The sequence below is a fragment of the Panthera tigris genome, chromosome B1, assembly GCF_018350195.1.
Source record: "Panthera tigris isolate Pti1 chromosome B1, P.tigris_Pti1_mat1.1, whole genome shotgun sequence".
Taxonomy (NCBI): domain Eukaryota; kingdom Metazoa; phylum Chordata; class Mammalia; order Carnivora; family Felidae; genus Panthera; species Panthera tigris.
In genome coordinates, this window is record NC_056663.1 from 69,996,496 (window position 1) to 70,007,518 (window position 11,023).

Below are 11,023 nucleotides of genomic sequence, written 5' to 3' on the forward strand. Positions count from 1 at the left end.
ATACAGCAGAAGAAAACTGCAAGTTACACACAGAGAAACAATGATTCCAATGGCCATGAATTTCTCATCAGAAACCATAGAGACCAGAAGAATGAGAACAAGCATGTTTAATATACTGAAAGAAAAGAACTTTTTATTCCAAAGAAAAATGTGCAAGTAGATCCTTCAGGAGTGAAGGAAAGCTAACTACTTTTTCAGAGGAAAGAGTATAGAGAATTTGTCCCCAGTAGATCTGCTCTTACAAGAAATACTAAAGGAAGATTTTCAGTCTGAAGAGAAATGATACCAACAGAAACTTGGGTTCTTCAGAAATGAAGGAAGAGCTAAAAATAATCTGATGAGATATAGCATAAAAACCAACAGACTAAAATGAAAGACTAAAATATGTTTATATAGTGCAAAAGAAGGCAGAAAATTGGAAGCAGAGAAGCCAAAGCAGAGGAGACAAACAAAATACAAAAGCTAATTGGTAGACCTAAATTCAAACAAATCAAACATTATATTAAATGGTAGAGTCATAACACTCTAATAAGAGGCAAACTAGACAGAGATTTTTTTTAATCTAACAGCATACTGTATAATACATCTAACAGTTAAAAATGAAAAGGGAGAAATAGGTACACAATGTCAAATGGAAGCATAAGAAGGCTGGAGTACTTATTATCTGATACAATAGGCTTTAGCCCCGATGGTCTTCCCAGAGATAAAGAGGGGCTGTTCTTTATGATAAAAGGAACAAACTCATCAGAAAGATATACAGCCATAAATCAGAACGTGCCTAAAAACAGAGCCTCAACATGTGTTGAACAAAAATAGAGCTAAAGAGAAAAATAGATAAATCCACAATCATAGTAGGAGATTGTAACAATTCTCTCTTGGTGATTGATAGAACAACTAACCAAAATCCTCAGGAAAATTATAAAAGTTCTGAACAGCACTGCGGACGAGCCATCTTGCTGTCCATCTCGCATCTTTGCAATATGTGTTCTTTTCAATCCACACATGCGTTCATTAGGACAGACTGCATGCTGAGAAATAAAACAAAGTCTCATTAAATTTGAAAGGATTCTCTTCCCACCACAAAATTAAATTAGGAATTAATAAAAATTTAAACAAAAATAAATAAAAAATAAGGAATTGAAAATATTTTGAGGAAAACTATAAATATCTGGGGTTTAAACAACACCCTTCTATACGATTCAGAGGACAGATATGAAATGACAAGGATATTGGAATTATAATAAAACAACATATCAAAATTTGTGGAATACAGCTAAAGCAGTATTTAGCAGAAAATTTATACTGCTAAATGCTTATATTAGAAATAGAAGAGAGAAACAAAAAATCAGTGGCCTGATTTTCTTCATTAGATAAAAAAGGAAACATGTAAGGAGAGGGAAGAAATTTCCACAGAAAAAGGGTAGAAAAATCAAAGAATTAGAAAACAGACAGTGGAGAAGGTTAACAAAGAAGATTAGCTGATTCTTTAAAATGATCAATAAAGTTTGCAAACCCCTAGCTGGATATAATCACCAATATCAGGAATGGTAGGGGGAATATTATGAAAGAGTACACAGTTATTAAATGGATAATAGAGAATGCTTGGAACATCTAAATATCAACACATTTAACACCTTACAAAGAATGGAAAATTTGAAATATACAACATACCAAAAGATACACAAGAAACAGAAATTTTAAATGGTCTTATATGTATTTTTTAATGAATTTATTAACAAAAAAACCTCTCAAAAAAAAAACAAGCAAGCAAGCAAGAAAGAAACAATTCCAAGCCCATTAGTTTTCACTGGTAAATTCTATCAAATATTCAAGGAATAAATAACATCAGTGTTACACAATATATTTTTTAGAAAATTGCAGGAGGAGTCATTCCCCATCTCATTTTATGACGGCTGCACAAACACAACGCCAACCATGGCCAAGGATATTACAAAAAGGGAAATTTCTCACATGAATAATCCTGAGGAAGTATTAGAAATCAAATCCAACTCTACACAAAAAGGATACTGCAATATGTTCATGTAGGGTTTATCCCAGGAAAGTAGAGTTGACTTAACATTTAAAAAAAATCATTTAATGAAATCCAACATACTAACAAAAAAAATAATAAATAAATAAAAAGGAAAAAAATATATATGATTAATTCACTAGAAACATAAAAAGGTTTTGGAAAAGATCAACACTGAATCATTAAAAAACCTCTTCACAAACTAGGAACAGCATAGAATTTCCTCCAACTGATAAAGGGCATGTATCAAAACTCTCTCCCCCAACATCATATTTAATGTGAAAAGCCTATTAAGTATTTTAATTGAATTCAACTTTCCTTTAAAGAAAGGAAGAAAGCAAAGATGTAGCTTTCACCATTTCTACTTAACACTGCACTAGAAAAAATTATATTATTATATAGAGGCAAAAAGAATTGGAAAATAAAGTTAAGAAAAAAACCCCAATTCATAGTAGTAGCAAAACCCACAAAATACCTGTGAATATTTTTGTCGAAAGACATCTGACATTTCTATATGGGAACTAAAAAAAAAAAATAATGCTAAGAGTTGCAAAGAAGACCTAAATAAATGAGGAGATGCATCACGTTCATAGATTAATATTCTTAGTAATTCAGGTAATTATCTTGAAATGGAGTCAACTCAGCAACACAATCCCTGTCCAAATCCCAACAGGTTTTTTTGTTTTTGTTTTTTGTTTGTTTTTGGTTTTTTTTTTGCAGAATTTACAAGTTGATTCTGCACCTTGGAAATACAAAGGACTTAGAAAAACCAAAGCAATTATATATGCTCTGTGCATAATAAATGCACATAATAAAAATAAATGTATTTAATATACATGTATAGTTGGTTGACCTACCTGACCTGATTTCAAGATTTACTATAAATCTGCAAGAATTAAGACAGTCTGGGGCGCCTGGGTGGCTCAGTCGGTTAAGCGGCCGACTTCAGCCCAGGTCATGATCTCACAGTCCGTGAGTTCGAGCCCCGCGTCGGGCTCTGTGCTGACAGCTCAGAGCCTGGAGCCTGTTTCAGATTCTGTGTCTCCCTCTCTCTGACCCTCCCCCGTTCATGCTTTGTCTCTCTCTGTCTCAAAAATAAATAAAAGCCAAAAAAAAAATTAAAAACAAAAAAGAATTAAGACAGTCTGGTATTGCAAAGAAGGTAAATATATGTATATATCTATATATATATATATAGATATGTAGATATATAGATATATAGATATATATCAATGACACATACAGAGAGTCCAGAAATAGACCCACCCATATGTGGTTAATTGATTTTCAGCAAAGTTGCCAAGACAACTTAGTGTGTGTAAAAAAAACCTTTTCAATAAAGGATACTGGAACAACTGAATATCCATATGGAGGGAGGAAAAAAAGAGCATCATCCTTTACTTAATATTGTAAGGAACAATTAACTTCAAATGAATCACAGACCTAAACGTGATACCTGAAACTATAGAAATTCTAAGAAAACTAGAAAATTGAGATCTTGAGGTGGAAAGGGTTTCTTTTCTTTAATGTTTATTTATTTATTTTGAGAGAGAGAGAGCGAGAGAGAGAGAGAATGAGTGAGGGAGGGGAAGAGAGAGAGGGAGAATCCCAAGCAGGCTCCACACTCTTGGCACAGAGCCCAAAGTGGGGCTCAAACACAGGAACCATGAGACTATGACCTGAGCCAAAATCAAGTCAGATGCTTAACCAACTGAGCCACCCTGTTGCCCCTAGTTTCTTAAGTAGAACTTAAAAAGAACAAAACACAGACAAAAAAATTTATAAATTGGACTTCCCTTAAATTAAAATGTTTTGCTAGTTGAGAGACACTATAAGAAAAAAAGGCAAACCACTAAGGAATAATATTCACAACATACCTATCAGACAAGAAATTTCTACCCAGAATATAAGAATAATTTTATGACTCAATCATGCAAAAATCATCATGGAAATGCATATTAAAACCACAAACTGAATTAAATGAACACTACATGTCAATTAAATGAACACAAAATAAGAAAACTGCTCAAATCAAATGTTACCAAGGCTATTGTACAGCTAAAACTTTCACATACTGCTGGAAGGAATTGAAAATGGTGTATCACTTTAGAAAGCAGTTTGGAATTTTCTTAAGTGAAGCATACACAAATCAAGTGATACGGCTTTTCAATTCTTAAATATTTAACCAAGACAAATGAAAATACATTCTCCAGAAAGACTTGTATATAAATGTGCTCAGCAACTTTGTTTCCAGTAGCCAAAAACTGGACACAGCACAAGTGTCCGAAAATTTCATGTGAAAAGAGGAACAAATTGTAGTATACTTGTATAATGGAATATTAGTCAATTAAGAAAAGAACTATAGGTACACTCAGTAATATGAATAAGTCTCAAAAACATCATGCTGAATTAAAGAGGTTAGGTGTTTTTTAAAGGACTGTATGATTTTTATTATATAACAGTCTAGAAAATATAATTTGATATATAGTGACTGAAAACACATTAATGGCTGCCTGAAAATGGCGCTGGAGGGAGGCATAGAATACAAGGGGGCCAGAGAATTATTGCTGCATAACAGAAATGTTCATTGTCTTGATTGTGTTGATGGTTTCACAGATGTATATATATGTTAAAACTGATCATATTATACAATTTAATTGTGTATACTTTATTGTATTTCAATTATAACTTAATAAGGTTGGGAAATAATAGAAATATGGAAGATGATTGATGAGAGAGAGAGAGAGATTGATTGATTGATTCTGGAAAGAATATTAAACATTAAATAAGACATGGTATTTTCCCTCATGGGACTTTTAGTCTCCCAGGGTTGATAATATCTGCACCAAGAGGTAAAACAAACAAACAAACAAACAAACAAACAAAAAAACAGATTCAAGTAAGCTTTCCAGGAAAGTGGAGGAAAAAAAAATACTGCTTAAAACTGAAAGGAAATAAAATTTATTTTCATCTGTGAAACTTCAATAAGGTTCGTGTTAAGGAGAAGCGTTTGAGCCTTTATATTTGTGTAGAATTTTGACAGGTGGATCTTGCATAGGGAACCAAGGGTGAGTAGAGGTTACTTTAGATAAAAGAGAGGTCAAAAGTAAATCTATGACTAAAGGACAGTGTGTTATTGCATTGCAAATAGTCCTTCATAACTTGAGTGTGACATACTTGTATGATCATTATGGGAAACTGAGGACATGTCATAAATAGCTGTTTAAAAAAATACTATGACATCGCTGGTTTGGTGATGAATGTTTCCTAATATCACCTCTCAAACCTGTGTTATTGAAAGGTTTAGCTGGTAAGAAAATGCTTTATATAAACATTGGAGAGGGTTACAGAGTTTGTGCGGTGGTGGGAATGTGAAAGAGGGAATAGATATGAGGTGTAAGGGAAGCTTGAATAGATCTTGTAAACTATTTAGATGTCGAGGCGGGAGAGGTTGCTGGACAAGGAAAGGAAAAGTAAAAGAAAACTCCAAACTTTTGTATTGGATAACCTAGGGAATGGTAAATCCCTTGACAGAATCTGGGATTTAAATGAAAACATCTGGTTTGATAGAGAGAAGTAGGTTTGGAACAGCGGAGTGAAGATTTTGTAATATCTAAGCAGACAGCTCAGTAAACACTTGAGGGAAAAGTCAGAGCTGGGGGTATTTATGGGTATTATCTACACAGAAACAGTACTTGAAGGTGTGTGGAACATGAAGAAGAGCGATAAGGGTGAATTTTATCTTTTTCTATTTCAATATGCTTCTTTTCCTCTAATTTACAAAGGACTCATACGCAATATTTTCCTAAGCACAAGCAAAGAGATAAAATGGGAATTTTAGAAGAAAACACAACATGTTTCAACTAATTTTACTGAAAACAGAGCATATATCGCCGGAGAGCTCTAGGTCGCTTTGCTTCCAGGTTTCTCTCTGGAATCATACCAGCCTCTTAGTTCAGGGTCATCTGGTGTGAAAGGGATGAAACCTGTAACGTTAAAGATATTGTTCAGTGAAGCACGCTATTGAGTTTAAGGATTGTTAATGACAAGAAAAAACTATCTGATGTCTAATAAAAACAAAATCCTCCCAATCCATTCTCCTTGTGTCTGAGCAAGGTACAAAATGCTGGCTTTGTTGAAGTACCTACAGGAAAATAAAATATATAACCATCACTATAATACCTGGGTCATTTCAAAGTTAACCTACCTAGAAAAAGAGTTTCAAGAAATTATTTGTAAATCCTTTCCCTATATTATCGCACACGGAGCAGAAGCTTACCAGTGGAGGGGCGCTCCCATTACTGCAACATTCTTCAGAACAGCACAGAGATTGATGGCATAGAATGTATCTACTGGGCTAACCACAGCATTTACAGATAATGCCTTGCTCAATACAGAAACTCTCTGGAAAAATGGAACAATATATCCTTTCATAAAATGTGCTCACTATCTTTAAAAGTGTACTTTTAATGGCATTTATATTGAAGAAATAGGAAAGACTGAGCACTTACAAAATATTGTACTATATCTTGGATAAATATGTCATATTTGTCTAATCTCACCTAGTCCATATAATTCTTACAGAAAGAAAGAGGGTTGGGCTGGAAACAGGATAAGAAAGTGACCTAGATGGTTTTGTTTTAAAATATAACAAAAGTACTTTAATATTCTTCAAATCATTACATTTCCATTAATGTCTTCAGGGTATAGTAAAGATAGCTATACCCATCTGCACATAGCTCATCCTCCAAGGACTCGAAACCACTTACAATTTTTAATGCTGCAATTTAATCTTCACTAGCCTAGACATCATCACTATTCAAAGGGGAGTTCTATACTTCAAAACAATTTTCCAACTTATGAAACAGATATGATTACATAAAGACTGATTCACTTACTTCTGAAGTCATACCACCACTTTCGAGCAGCTTGATTACAAGGCGGTAGGGGCAGGGATATTGTTTTACCTTGACGTAATGTGTTACATGCTGTAAGGACAATCTTTCACAATTTCCACAAGTAAGTAAACATTGTGCCCAAGTATAATAATCATACATTCTTATAACAGCTAGTATGTATAAACAGTTGAGAAGACAAATTAGAAAGTTTCTTGTGAGCTTGTGGGCACTGTAAAAATAAAAGGATTAAAAATGAGTTATTGGTATAAGGAACAAGTGCCTGGGAGCCCAGAGGCTATCATACTGTCTTTGGCAAACACCTACTTTTCTCTGGGTCCCAGTTGTCTTGTTTTCCAGGTAAATCTGTGGCTTAGAGGATGCCTAAGAGTGTTTCCATCATAGCACTTACAATCCCCATGATTCTAAATTGCTTGATGTAATAATGTACAGAATTAGGTAAAGAGAGTATGTCAGCGATGCTGCTATTAAAGAAAAGGATCTGTTCATTTTGTATACTTTGCTACCAGGGGTAGGAATAATATCATCTGCCCAAGGATGAATTCCACAACCTACATTTCCTCTTCATTACCTCTCAGTTGACTTGCTCCCTTTCAATAATGCCTAATTCCTTAGGTTCTTATTGAAAGAGCTTGTTAATTTCAAAAAGGCTCTCACACTTTCTGCTAATAAAAATGACCTAGGGAAATTTTTAAACAAACGGATTTTAGAATTCCTAGGAGTATGTCCCTTTTCATAACTGCATATGGTTTCCGGACCATATGCTCTGAGATAGAACCATAGCTTCATCGCCGGTCATTTCTCGTAACTCTAAACAATGAAATATTGTAGTTCAGTCATTAAGATTCAAATCCGGGAGTCAAATGAGCCTACTACTCTTGTTTCATGTGTCATAAAGTATGTCTTATATACTCTTCCCTCCCCAAACTTACAGAAATGTTAAAAATCAAAACTTTAAGGTGATAGAGAATTCGGAGAGGAAACATTCCCTTTAGAATTGGTAGAAAAGTGAACGAACAAATAAAGGTCTATAGAGTAACACTGGTTTTCAAGGCAGTAAGAAGATAGGACAAGAAGTCCAAGTGGAAGGAGAAGAAGATGCAGTTTTACATATCTAAACCAGATATAAAGCAAAACTCTGAGCCACTTGTAATTACAAGTTAGCTAAAATTTAGCTAAAGTCAAAGCATAATAGCCAAATTTTAATCATTTCTAAATAGCTCATTGTATGGACCTGAATATGTCCTATATCCTTCAGCCTTGTGACCATTCTGTACCAACAATATATATACTGCATTTCAAAATGTTTTCTCGATTTAAAAAGACTTGAAAACTATCTTAAGAATTAGATATATTAGCAAATACTGAACACTCTGTATATCTGAACTATGAGGAAATGTGTGTGTGTGTGTGTGTGTGTGTGTGTGTGTGTGTGTGTGTGTTTTCAAGCATTCATAATTATAGTTACGCCTCGAATGGGTCATGGGTTTAAACTGTGAGGAGGGTCCACTTATATGCAAATTATTTTCAATAAATATATTGGAAATTTTTTGGAGATTTGCAACAATAAAGAAAAAACTCAAAGATGAAACAGATAGCCTAGAAACACCAAAAAATAATAAAAAGTTAGGTATTATTGTAAAAATATAGTATAGTATATATACAACATATAAGATATGCATTAATCAACTGTTATCGGTAAGATTTATGGCACTGGTAAGCTGTTAGTAGTTAAGTTTTGGGGGAATCAAAAGTTACATGCAGATTTTTGACTGCATGGGGAGAATCAGTGCCCCTATCCTCAGCATTGATCAATGGTTAACATTCTTCTTTAGGGTACGTTTCTCTAAGTAGGATTACTCCATCATAGAAGATGTACATTTGGATGTATACTGCTTTTGACCTTCAGGAAAATATAAATAGCATATCAACATTACATTAGAACATCTGTTCATCCACTTCTGCATGAGGCATTATCACTTCTAATCTAAGAACCTGCTAGGCAAAAATATAACATTTTAAATTTTACTCAACTAGAGGCATCGAATATACTTTAATGTTTACTGACTATTGATATTCATACAGTGTAAATTGCCTGATTATGCATTTTGTCCACATTTCCGTTGTTTGTTTAACTTTTTCCTACTGTTTTCCAGGATTTTGTACATATATTAATAAGTTAAGATTTTGCTACCTGCTATTTTTTTACATATTGCTACCCAGTTGTTTAATAACATTTATGCATTAAGTTATTATTCTACATTACTTAAAAATGACATTTTAATCAAATAATGAGTTCCCATAAGTAGTTTGATCCGTATCTGTTCTTCATATACGGTTTATATTTAGAACCAGTTTGCTATCTCTTCATTTAGACTTGATATCTTGTTTGAAATTTTATATAAATTGCCCACTTTCACAAATATAAGCAATATGGAATAGTAAGGCAATCATCTAGATAACTCAATCCGAAAGTTACTTTGAAATATTCACATAGTTGAAGAAAAAGTAGATCTGAAATTCAGATTGTATTACTTACTTGTAAAATATGTTATTCAAGTTTGCACATTTGGGTTTGGAACACTTTTCATCATCCATTTTAAAAATGAATTACAATAATAATTGTTTTTGTCCAAGTTGTAGCCACATTAGTAATTCCATATTTACAAATGCCAAAATTAAGAATATATGATGGAAAGTTGGAAGATGGTAGTGATATTTTTAAAGGCTTTGTGATCAAATGTCCATCAGGGTAGAGAAGATCAAATACCTTTAAAAGAGAATTGTTACCAAAGGTGTATTTCTGTGCGTGGAAGAATAAATCCTGAAAGTAATATCTAACCTTTCAAAATAGCTGGCTGAAACAAAATGTACACTGAAATTTGGAAGGAAGAACTACTATTTTTGCTTTCCTTAGGATGTTCAGGTTAACAACTGCACTCTAACATCAAAATGATTACGATCTCAGCAAAATTGATTATAACATTACATTTTGTTATAATTTTTATTATGAAACAATGCATAAGTCTACATATCTACCTTCTAATTAAAGGGGAAACTAAAGAGTTGAGTCATCATATGGATAATTCAGGCATAAAAATGTCTCAATTCAGCTGAACAATTATCTTAGAAAAAACATTTTCTTAGAAAAAACAAAATGGATGCTTCTTTGCTTATATAAATACTTATAAAATTATTAAAATATCTAAATTTTCATTGTTAACTCTAGTCTGCTTAAATAAGCCAAGAGATGTGAAGGAACTAATTAACAGTTTCTTTTAGCTGATGCAGACCAGGGAAGACAGTAACCAAAAAAACCTACTTTGAAGAAATTAAATAAAGAATGTTATCTTAAACCGTTGAGGGACAGAGCCATTTTGAAAACAATTTGGGAAAAGAAAACGGAAGTGTTTTGATTAAGCACGTGACATTCAGTTTTCAGCACAGGAACAGCTTATTGGTATGTATAGGAGCAAAAGGGCCCTCTGCAATTCCATGATAAAAGTGTGAATGTTAGTGTTAATCCTGAGTATCGTGGTTCTAATTTAGGATCACATAGAATTTTTCGGGATCTACAGGGACCCAAAGAAATTTTGTTATCATTCAATTCTCTCTTTTTCAATTGGTGTGTGTGTTGACCTTTAGGAAGGTGAGGAAGAAGCCAAGAGAGGTGCTGGGCCAGAGGGACACTCACTAGTGCCGAAAAGAAAAGGAGTTGCTTGAAAATGAGTGCCCCGGCTGGGTTTTCAGACATCTATACTGTCTCTCTTTATTTATCAGTGAACTGACCCAACGCACGTTATAAACTGTTGTGTTTAGCTTAGACATCTATGTATAGCCTGTAAGGGCTCATCTTCATGCCTCTCATTCAATCCCATCTCCTTGCAGAGGGGAAAAATGGGTAAAATCTTTTATATATTGGTGTGATACACAAATAAAATATGCTTTCTTTAGAAAATCTTCACTCACATTAAATAATATTCAAGAACTTTTGATCACTACTCTGTGCAGGATTTAAGAATTAAATGAAGGGCAAGGCAACCCTTTTCTTTGAATTCATAAAGTTTACAGGCTAGTG

At 33.5% G+C, this 11,023-nt stretch overlaps 1 long non-coding RNA gene across 1 annotated transcript; it reads right to left on the minus strand.

Moving 5' to 3' along the window:
* Nucleotides 1-5,882: 5,882 nt before the first annotated feature.
* LOC122237647 lies at nucleotides 5,883-7,343 on the minus strand. Its single transcript, XR_006216237.1, has 3 exons — nucleotides 7,252-7,343; nucleotides 6,928-7,156; nucleotides 5,883-6,015 (listed from the first exon to the last, which is right to left on the minus strand). It is a non-coding gene; the product is annotated as an uncharacterized LOC122237647 (long non-coding RNA).
* Nucleotides 7,344-11,023: the final 3,680 nt, after the last annotated feature.